Raw genomic sequence first — 12,105 nt, 5'->3', positions numbered from 1 at the left:
CTAGACCCAGAAAACCTCTCACCTTCCTTTTTGTTGTCGGAACTGGGAAGGACTGAATTGCTTCAATCTTTCCAGCCTGCGGCTTTATCTTCCCCGAGCCAACTACAAAGCCCAAGTACTCCACTTCTCTGTTGGCTATGGAGGACTTCTTGGGATTGATAGTCAGTCCAGCCATTCTGATGGAGTGTAGCACCTTCTGTAGGTCTGCATGCTCTTCCCAGGACTGGCTGTACACCACCACGTCATCCAGATATGCTGCAGAGAATGCTGACACATCTCTTAGTACATGGGAGATGTGTTATTATTGAATTATTATCTTGTTAATAATTTCACCTCCTGACTACGTACGACTCTGGATACTGTAGCTCCTGTGAAAACTAAGGTCTCAAATCAGAAGTACCTGACTCCGTGGTATAATTCTCAAACACGTACCCTAAAGCAGATGACTCACAATCTGGAGAGGAAATGGCGTGTCACAAATTTAGAGGATCATCATTTAGCCTGGAGAAATAGTTTGCAGCTTTATAAGAAAGCCCTCCGCAAAGCCAGAACATCTTACTATTCATCACTGATTGAAGAAAATAAGAACAACCCTAGGTTTCTCTTCAGCACTGTAGCCAGGCTGACAAAATGTCAGAGCTCTTTTGAGCCAACAATCCCTTTAACGTTAACTAGTAATGACTTCATGAACTTCTTCACAAATAAAATTTTTATCATTAAAGAAAAAATTACCAATAATCATCCCACAGATGTAATATTATCTACAGCTACTCTTAGTACCATTGATGTTAAGTTAGACTCTTTTTCTCTAATTGATCTTTCTGAGTTAACTTCAATAATTACTTCCTCCAAACCTTCAACGTGTCTTTTAGACCCCATTCCTACAAAACTGCTCAAAGAAGTCCTGCCATTAATTAATTCTTCGATCTTAAATATGATCAACCTATCTCTAATGATCGGCTATGTACCACAGGCCTTCAAGCTAGCTGTAGTTAACCCTTTAAGACCTACCATAGAACCAAGTCTGCCAGAGCTTATATTATATTTTTACATGGTGTGGTGCCATTTTTGGGAGCATTTCAAGTTGCTATACATCAATACAACAATTATAGCCCAGATTTTAATAATATGTATGCATTAAGTGCATAGTAATTACATAAATTGCAAAAAAGTGCAATATTCTACAAAACCGTCGAAGCAGGTAATGGCGGACATGCAAAAGTTCGCGCTGACGTCTATTCCAACGTAGGAAGTGTTATGAACAGCTGATCGGATCGGCAAAGCGTGTTTCTGGAATATTATGTTTTTGTTCCTGCAAGCGCTTTTTATGCAGTTTTTGCAAAGCTTTGTGTGGAAGGAAACCGTGACCTAGGACAAGCTGATGGCATAAGATGTAAGTACAACTCCTCCGGTTTCATATGCAAAAAAAATTATTGTGCTAGCTCACGTGGTTGCAGAGCTACCGGGATTTAAAAATAGTTACGTAAAACAGAGCGTGCCCGCTCCGACCGGCTCTAAAGGGTTAAACCTTTACTCAAAAAGCCATCTCTAGAACCAGCAGTCTTAGCTAATTATAGTCCAATCTCCAACCTTCCTTTCATTTAAAAAATCCTTGAAAGAGTAGTTGTCAAACAGCTAACAGATCATCTGCAGAGGAATGGTTTATTTGAAGAGTTTCAGTCAGGTTTCAGAGCTCATCACAGCACAGAAACAGCTTTAGTGAAGGTTACAAATGATCTTCTTATGGCCTCTGACAGTGGACTCATCTCTGTGCTTGTCCTGCTAGACCTCAGTGCAGCGTTCGATACTGTCAACCATAATATCCTATTAGAGCGATTAGAACATGCTGTAGGTATTACAGGTACTGCACTGCAGTGGTTTGTATCATATCTATCTAATAGACTCCAGTTTGTGCATGTAAATGGAGAGTCCTCTTCACACACTGAGGTTAATTATGGAGTTCCACAGGGTTCAGTGCTAGGACCAATTCTGTTTACATTATACATGCTTCCCTTAGGCAGTATCATTAGAAGACATAGCATACATTTTCACTGCTATGCAGATGACACCCAGCTCTATCTGTCCATGAAGCCAGATAACACACACCAATGAGTTAAACTGCAGGAATGTCTTAAAGACATAAAGACCTGGATGGCCGCTAACTTTCTGCTTCTTAATTCAGATAAAACTGAGGTTATTGTACTCGGCCCTGAAAAGCTTAGAAATATGGTATCTAAGCAGATTCTTACTCTGGATGGCATTACCTTGGCCTCCAGTAACGCTGTGAGGAACCCTGGAGTCATTTTTGACCAGGACATGTCCTTCAACGCACATATTAAACAAATATGTAAGACTGCGTTCTTCCATTTGTGCAACATCTCTAAAATTAGAAATATCCTGTCTCAGAGTGACACTGAAAAACTAGTTCATGCATTTATTACTTCCAGGCTGGACGACTGTAATTCATTATTATCAGGATGTCCAAAAAACTCACTGAAAAGCCTTCAGCTGATCCAAAATGCTGCAGCAAGAGTCCTGACAGGGACTAGAAAGAGAGAGCAGATTTCTCCTGTTTTGGCTTCCCTTCATTGGCTTCCTGTTAAATCCAGAATTGAATTCAAAATCCTGCTCCTCACATACAAGGTCTTAAATAATCAGGCCCCATCTTATCTTAATGACCTTGTAGTACCATATCACCCTATTAGAGCACTTCGCTCTCGCTCTGCAGGCCTACTTGTTGTTCCTAGAGTATTTAAAAGTAGAATGGGAGGCAGAGCCTTCAGTTTTCAGGCCCCTCTTCTGTGGAACCAGCTTCCAGTTTGGATTCAGGAGACAGACACTATCTCTACTTTTAAGATTAGGCTTAAAACTTTCCTTTTTGCTAAAGCATATAGTTAGGGCTGGACCAGGTGACCCTGAATCCTCCCTTAGTTATGCTGCAGTAGACGTAGGCTGCCGGGGGATTCCCATGATGCATTGAGTTTTTCCTTTCCAGTCACCTTTCTCACTCACTATGTATTAACAGACCTCTCTGCATTGAATCATATCTGTTATTAACCTCTGTCTCTCTTCCACAGCATGTCTTTATCCTGTCTTCCTTCTCTCACCCCAACCGGTCGCAGCAGATGGCCCCGCCCCTCCCTGAGCCTGGTTCTGCCGGAGGTTTCTTCCTGTTAAAAGGGAGTTTTTCCTTCCCACTGTCGCCAAAGTGCTGCTCATAGGGGATCATATGATTGTTGGGTTTTTCTCTGTATCTATGAAGCGCCTTGAGGCGACTTATGTTGTGATTTGGCGCTATATAAATAAAATTGAATTGAATGGTCCATTAATCGTTGGAATGTCGCTGGTGCACCTTGAAGCCCAAATGGCATGACTTTAAATTGGTACATACCAAACATACCAACCATAAAAAACTATAATGAAGTTACAAATTAATAATACCCTGACTGAAGACCAACAGACTATAAATAACTATATTACAGAGTTCTATTCAGCCCTCTACACTACAAATTATTCCAGTTCGGAGACTAATTCTTTTTTTTAGCTCTATCCATGAAAAAATTCCTCAAATTGACACACACTTTAAAAATCTCAATGAGTCTGAAATCACTTTAACTGAATTGGATACTGCTGTTTCCCAAATGGCGAGTGGTAAATCACCAGGTCCTGACGGAATCACGATTGAATTTTACAGATATTTCTGGAGTGACATTAAAGATCTATTACTAGAGGTATTTAATGAATGTATAAATGATCAGATGCTATCTCCAACTATGAAACGAGGAATCATTTCTTTACTTCCTAAACCAAACAAGGACCCTATCCTTTTAGATAACTGGAGACCTATCACACTTCTTTGCTGTGATTACAAATTATTAGCTCATGTCTATGCCAACAGATTAAAAACAGGAATAACTCAAATAATAGATGAGACACAGTCAGCCTTTATAAAAGGACGTCATATCCATCATCATACCCGTTTAGTATTAGATATGTTGGATTACAATCATTTAATTCCTCATGATAGCCTTATTTTATTTCTTGATTTCTTTAAAGCTTTTGATTCTTTGGAGCATAATTTTTTATTTAAAGCTCTGGAGGCTGTGGGTTTTGGTCCCAGATTTGTTAGTGTAGTGAAAATGTTGTACAGAGATATAACAAGTAGTATTGCACTCAATCAAGGGTTTTCTAATAGTTTTAAAATTTATCGTGGCATTCGGCAGGGATGGCCTATTAGCCCGTTATTGTTTATTGTTGCAGCAGAAATGCTTGCCATTTATATCAAACTCTCTTCAGATCTGGAAGGCATAAACATTCTTGATAAAGAATTTAAAATTAGTCAATTTGCTGATGACACTGCCTTATTTCTAAGGAATGTAAATATGGTCTCTACTGCAATTAATACAATCCTTTCATTCTCAAAAGCATCCGGCTTAATACTAAACCTTAAAAAATGTGAAATCTTAGCTGTACACAGCTGTAATCAAAATACTATTAACAATATTCCAGTAAAAGAGGAAGTAAAATACCTTGGTTTAATAATCAGTAAAAATACTAATGATCGAGAGATTAATAACATAACTCCTAGATTAAATGTAGTTAAAAAAATATTTAATCATTGGTTAACACGTGATTTATCCATATTAGGTCGTATCTTACTGTCTAAAGCAGAAGGACTTTCAAGACTCATATACCCCTGTTATTCAATTTTTACATCTCCTAAAATGATTAAACTGTCCAATTCTATTATATTCAGCTTTATCTGGAAGAATAAAACACATTATATACGCAAATCACAACTAGTTAAAGACTATGAAAATGGGGGCTTGAAAGCTTTAGACTTTGAATCCATTATTGCTGCATTCAGGCTCACATGGATAAAAGACTGCATTTCCTATCCTCAATCTACGTGGTACCATATTCCAAACAAACTCTTTAATAAGGTCGGGGGGGTAGATTTTTTGCTCAGATGTGATTATGAAATATGTAAGATTCCTCTTAAGTTGTCTAGTTTCTATAAGCAAGCTTTGAATTTTGGGAAACTAAACTAATTTTCACCCACAATTTTTCACCTCACAATTCTGTGTTGTGGAATAATAGGGTTATAGTCATCAATAAGAAGTCCTTATTTAAATCAGACTGGTATGATAACGGTGTATGTTTTGTTGTTGATCTGCTTGATAAAAATGGAAACTTGCTATCTTATGAAGAATTTATTGATAAGTATAAAATAGAGATTTCATTTAATAATTATAATAAGGTTTGTAAAGCGATACCCACACCGTTGTTAAATCTTATCGTAAATACTTTAAAGTATTCATTAATAAGAACATGCTTACCTTCACTGACGATAGGTAATACCTCAATAAAGGACAAACAATTTAATAATAAGTTCATCTCTAATACCTTTAAGCAAATAGTATTCTGCAACTACAATGTCAATGTCAGACATGACCTTGATAGCATGTTGAAAGAAAAGTCATTTTCTTTTTACCTAAAATACCCACTTGCGCCTAAAATGAAAGAAACACACTTCAGAATCATATCCGGCATTTATCCAGTTGGAGAATTCCTGCATAAAAGGTTTAATTTTGAGGCTGACTCTTGTGCTTTCTGTTCTTCCGATCCAGAAACACTAGAGCATCTATTTTTCACTTGTCAGTATGTTAATGCTTTTTGGTTTGAAATACACTGTTGGGTTTCACTCAGGATTTCCAATGTACCTGCCTTCACATCTAAGGACATTCTTTACTTTATGGACAATCTGGATTCTGAAATCTCAGATGTTGTCAATTTTGTAATAGTGCTATGTAAGTTTTTTATTCATTTATGTAAGTGGAAGAATGCCTCTCCTATGTTTACCGTCTTCTTGATTTTGTTTAAACAATTATTGCACACTTTCTGTAAATCCAGTAAACTTCTTTTCACTTCTCAAATATCACTGTGTGTGTCTCCTGTATGATATTTAACTGACATTTTTTATTGTAACAACCAACGATTTATACAGGAAAATAATGTCTATTAACAAGGTTGCCCAAACTTTTGCATCCCACTGTATTAGTATATTTGTCATTAGTATAATATGAAATAAATTCTACATGTGTCAAGTCGGGTGCCAATATTTGCTGTGTAGTAGAACAGAGACATTTGTCATTATAAATGTTTATTTGATAAAATATATAAATTCAGTAACAAAAACATAAATATATGAAATTTAACTATTTACAGAGAGACAGGAATAAAAAGGACCCAGCTTGGAGTGGAAGAGCCTCAGGGAGAAGGAGGAGAAGAATAAGAACATTGTTTCTGCCCTGGAGAGCTGCTGCCTCATCAGAAAACTACTGATCATTAGGGTCCAATGTTTCCAAATTTAACACAGCTGTGCTGTTTTCAAAAACTAATTTATAAATTTGAAATTTCACGAATTCTCGTGTCTGAGGCGGCATGCTCTCCAGAGCAGGAACAAGGCTGAGGAGGAAATGCTCTGTTGGAGACGGGCGTGGCCTCTTTAGGGACTCCAGGATAGCCAGCTCCACCACAAAGTAATGAGAAGGCTGCTACTAGATTTTCATTTTCAAAATTGAAAAAAAAAAAACAGGATATGAACAGATTGGTTGTAGATATTTAGTAAAGGTGATCACAAGGGGATTCAAGCAAGTAACAAGCTATCAGTGCTTGATGTTCATACCTGTGGGTGCAGGAGCAGGAGCTGAGGGACCAGGGACTGGGGAGCCAGGAGAAGCAACAGGGGAGGACTCTGCTGCATGATTACTTGACTATCAGGAGAATATTAAATGTTAACAGGCTGAAGACAATAGTCATAGAGAATATTATATACTTATTATTATATACAGTGGTCTCTCATTTATTGCAGCACATGAACAGTAGTCACAGTCAGAGATGGGCAGTAACGCGTTACTGTAATCTGATTACTTTTTTCGAGTAACGAGTAAAGTAAGGGATTACTATTGCAAAAACGGTAATTAGATTACCGTTATTTTCCCGTAGGAACGCTGCGTTACTGCGTTACTAAAACCGTGATTTTTTGCGAGAATGTCTCACGACAGTGACGTAAGCGAGTGCGCCGTTAGTGACAACAGCTGTGTGCAGATCAACAATGGATCACATATCGAGTGCGGGAGAGAGTATGAGCGTGCAGCGTGGAAGTACTGACCTTACTTTGAGTTTGATTCCATAAAAAGTGACAAAAACATTAGTGTCCGCTGTGCGTGGGAAGAAAACTTCTTTTTACAGCGAAAAAAACCCTAAACTTCCAAGCAAGCACCGAGTAGCTACGACGTAATGGGAAACTCACAGAGAAACTGCCGTATCCTTCCACTGACCGCTGTACACCTGCACCAGGGTAAACCTCCGCCTACCGCAGTCCTGCTTTACAGGTGAAAATAGAGCAACAGGACCGCTGAGTCTTTGACTTTATTTATTTTCTGCTGTGTTTTACTTGCATCTATTTGAAAGAGTGAGTGTAAACACACAAAATATTTTATTTTATGAGCTGGAATGTGCAGAAAATAGGTTTAAATGTTAAACTAATTTCTTCAACTCAGAGAATGTTGCATATAATTAAATGTTTGCTTGATGCATAAAGTTAAAAGATTAAAACTGATAAAACAAGTTAAAATAAGTAATCAGTAAAGTAACGGGATTACTTTTTTGGGGAAGTAATCAGTAATTAGTTACTGATTACTTTTTTCAAGTAACTTGACCAACACTGGTCACAGTTCTCACAAGTTGATTCTCAAAGTGCAAACCTTTGTCGATTTTAAAACGTAAAAGTATTATGCCGCGCTTTTTCTCCGTCTGCGGCGCCGCTTTTGTGCGCCTTTTTCGCTCCCGGTGCAGGTGTCTATTTCCGAATGAGGGTCATAGTTAAGTGCTGTTTTTTCTATTGGACATGATGGTTATCAAAACCAAACATGATAAGTTTGGCAAGCGCAGGAGACACGACACGGAGGAGATTTGTCATTTGGGCTGCAGAATGCAATGCGCATTGTTGAAAGCTGTACGGTGCAATAAAAAAAAAAATCAGCGAAAAGGCGAGGCGGTGACGGATGAACAGTGGGACTACTGTATACTGTTTATTAATAAACAAAATATATTCCTGTATGACAACACGCATAAATTAACTGCCTACATTAATTCATTGTAAACATACACCTTCTGACTGACACTCCCCTGCTGCCTCTTCGGGCTGTCCCTGGTCCTCGGGGGAGAAGTTCCCCACGGTCCGCACCATATTTCCGCTAGTCTCCCGCGGGGTGAGGAAGGGGTCCAGAAACCCTATGACCGCGAAGAACTTCCATCTCCTCCCCGATCCTGCTGCAGACCCACTCCTCTTCTCCTCTCTGTCCTCTTCTCCTTATTATAGGTGTCCCTGAGGCTCTTCCACTTTCTCCTGCAGATGTCCTCTGAATAAACGCATTATCTGGTTAGCGGAAAGGTATTTGTACAACAGTGGGAAAATCGCGGGACAGTAGGTGGGCTTGCTAGCTTTTGTGCGGCTTCATCGGGTCAGTCTGAAAATTAAAAAGAAGAAGGAATGGACTTACCAGGTTGCCCGATCTCCTCACTTATGTGCCTCCAAGCTAGGTCCTTTTTATTCCTGTCTTGGTAGAAATAGTAGCTGGCATCATACAGCTCGGGGTAATTAGCCACAGCACTGATTAGCTTTTCCTCCATACTGAATGAAGAATGAATGGCTTTGGCTGGATCTGCCCCTTTGACCTAGGTCAGAGCCACGTCACCAGGCTCCTGATTGGTTGTCGCGGCGCGATTTGATGCTGGAGTTCAGATTTTCCAACTCGAGCAGTAGACGCGAAACGCGCGTATGCACAAAATGCAACACAAAAACTCACGCGCGTGGTTTTATTCGCGCGTCAAACGCGCCAGATGCGCTACACTGACGCTCGTTTCACGCGTTTTGGCGACGCAAATCTCCTTCCGAATTTTCGCGGGACCCGCAATCGCGCGTCATTGCGCCTTTCCATTGACTTTACATGTAAACCTGACGCTCTATTCGCGTCCATCGCGTTCGGTGTGAACAAACATGCTGTTGACAGCCCCAGTTCACTTGCTGCTGCTGTGTGTGTGTGTGTGTGTGTGTGTGTGTGTGTGTGTGTGTGTGTGTGTGTGTGTGTGTGTGTGTGTGTGAGTGAGTGACAGACAGAGAGAGAGAGAGAGAGAGCCTTTTAATGTGATGATCTCATTGTAAGATTCAAATTCAATATATTTAGACTGGTTGACTGAATTGGATCCTGTGTGTGTGTCTCTCTGTGCATGTGTTTCCATATGTGTCCATATTTGTGATTGTGTGGCTGTTATATATTTTTTTGCAGATTTTTGTCATTTAACAAGTATATTTGAGGGACCCTCAGCATGTTCAGCATTTTTTCAGCTGTCCATTTTGCTTTTCCAATTTTTCTGTTTAACTTATTACTATTGTGCTAAATCACACTATTTCTGCTATTTTATAAGATTTGTGCTAAATATAGTATTTCTGCCGAATATAGTATTTCTGATTAATTATAGTTTTTCTACCAAATCATAGTACAGTATTTTTGCTTTTTATAGTATTTGTGCTAAAACATAGTATTTCTACTAAATGTAGTATTTATGCTTAATCATACTATTTCCATATATTACTGCCAGGTCCCCTGGCAGCCAATCCTCTGTGAGGATTGAGACATTCAAATTTACAAATCAGGGCCTGCACGGCTTCACAGCCAGCCAATCATATCTGAGGGCTGAGGCATTCAAATTTGCATATTGAGGCCTTCACGGCTTGTAAGCCAACCAGTCATCCATGTCATATATCTCTAAAAATTCACATTTTTATTTTAAATAGACAACACTTACTTACACTTATTTGTGTGTGTGTGTCTGTGTGTGTGAGAGAGAGAGAGAGCGCCTTTTTATGGGATGATCTCATTGTAAGATTCCAATTCAATATATTTAGACTGGTTGACTGAATTGGATCCTGTGTGTGTGTCTCTCTGTGCATGTGTTTCCATATGTGTCCATATTTGTGATTGTGTGGCTGTTATATATATATTTTTTTTCATTTAACAAGTATATTTGAGGGACCCTCAGCATGTTCAGCATTTTTTCAGCTGTCCATTTTGCTTTTCCAATTTTTCTGTTTAACTTATTACTATTGTGCTAAAATCACACTATTTCTGCTATTTTATAAGATTTGTGCCAAATATAGTATTTCTGTTAAATTGTAGTTTTTCTACCAAATCATAGTACAGTATTTTTGCTTTTTATAGGATTTTTATAGGATATTTATATTGCTTAATATAGTATTTATGCTTTTTAAAGGATTTGTGCTTAATATAGTATTTATGCTAAATTATAGTATTTCTGCCATTTTATAGTTGTGCTAAAACATAGTCTTAATTTAAAATTACAATATTCATAGTTCATCACAGGGTCTCTGGTAAAACACAGTATTTCTGCTATGTTGTACTATTTGTCTAAATCATAGTGTTTCCATAATGTTTAAGTATTTCTGGCTAAATATATTCTTTCTGTTATCTTATACTATTTCTCCTAAAGTCTTGTATTTTTGAGAAGTTATCATGTTTCTGGTAAGTTACAATATTTCTGCTACGTTCTGCTATGCTATTGTATTTCTGCCAAGTATTATGTTTCCTCTGAGATATTGCAGTTCTGCTAAGTTATTCCATTTTAGCATAGTTCCTTTGCTTCTGCAAAGTTTTTACAATTTCTGCAACTTTTCAGCTTTTTCAGCTAGTTTTTGCATGCAGCTTCAGCTTAAAGCATCCACACTGCATTTTCGCAGGAAATGCAAATTTTTCTAGTTGTTATTGTTTTTTTGGTTTGTGGCCCATGCTGGCGAAATGAGTCGGAATGCACGCAGGCTGATTATCAGAATCGGCGAAAGACAAAAATGTGAGACAGCGAATTGGCCGCAGGAGAAATGTTAACAAGGATAATGCACCACCTGCTAAACGTAGCCGTCGTGGACACTATTACAACATTGTTAAAGTGCTTGCAAAAGCAAAATGACAATGAACTCTTGATTTGTCAAATTTAATGTGTTTCATCCTATTTGAACGCTGTTTTTACACATAATGCTTCTCCAGCTTGATCTTATAGATCAAAGTTATGCCATCTAATGACTAGAAAGCAGTGCACCAGTAAAGGTGCCATCAGCTATGGCTGTTTAAACGTTATTTTTTCCAGCCATCATGATTACTGCATATCATAAGTTCAACATTGGGGATTATTATTAACCTCTTACTGTTATGCTATGAAAGCACATGGCATAACAGTATGTGTGTATCTATCTATCTATCTATCTATCTATCTCAACCAGATCCATATCAAATTATTTTGATATTATGCTTTCCATATAATTATTTAGTAATTATTCAAATTCATCTGTGTGCTGTGTGTGGTTTATGATTTCAGGAATAAACAGAAAAGTCTGGAGGACTACTGTCAGAGAAGAAGTACACCATGCACCCCCCAGGAGGTGGCTGTACTTACTGAGAGCGTCTTAGCTATGATTTTAAAAGACAAGAGACCACTTGCTGTGGGTGAGGGATTCAAAGAAATGCTGACCACCTTCCAACCAGGTTACACTCTGCCGTCTAAGCGTCATTTTACAAGCATGATGGAGAGAAAGTATGAAACTTCAGTGCAGAGACTAAGGAATGAACTAAAAAAAGCCACATCCAAAATCTCCCTTACCACTGATGCTTGGACAAGTCTGGTCACAGAGTCCTACTTAGGGGTAACTTGTCATTTCATTATTTGTTCAAAGACGCCATTGCTACTGTTTGTATATTATTAATTTTTTGCTATGATTTCCTTTATATTTGTTTTGCAAAACATTTAATTTTTTGTTAAAAACAGAACATTGTAGTACAATGTTATTGTGGATCAGGGCCGTGCAGAGAGGTTTAAAGGGGCGGGTGCTCAAAGCTAAAAAGGGGCACATTGAACCAGGCTGAATAACAACAACACACATTCATCAAGAATCTAATATGGGCAACAAGGCAAAGCAAACGTAGCCGATGTTTTACCTGATGGGTACAATGTTGCTGTTGAGGGGTTGCT

This window comes from Copadichromis virginalis, linkage group LG12 (assembly GCF_057382275.1).
Source record: "Copadichromis virginalis isolate Kocher_CV1m ecotype Utaka linkage group LG12, C_Virginalis_male_GT1.1, whole genome shotgun sequence".
Lineage (NCBI taxonomy): Eukaryota > Metazoa > Chordata > Actinopteri > Cichliformes > Cichlidae > Copadichromis > Copadichromis virginalis.
Note: the sequence above shows the minus strand (reverse complement) of the source record.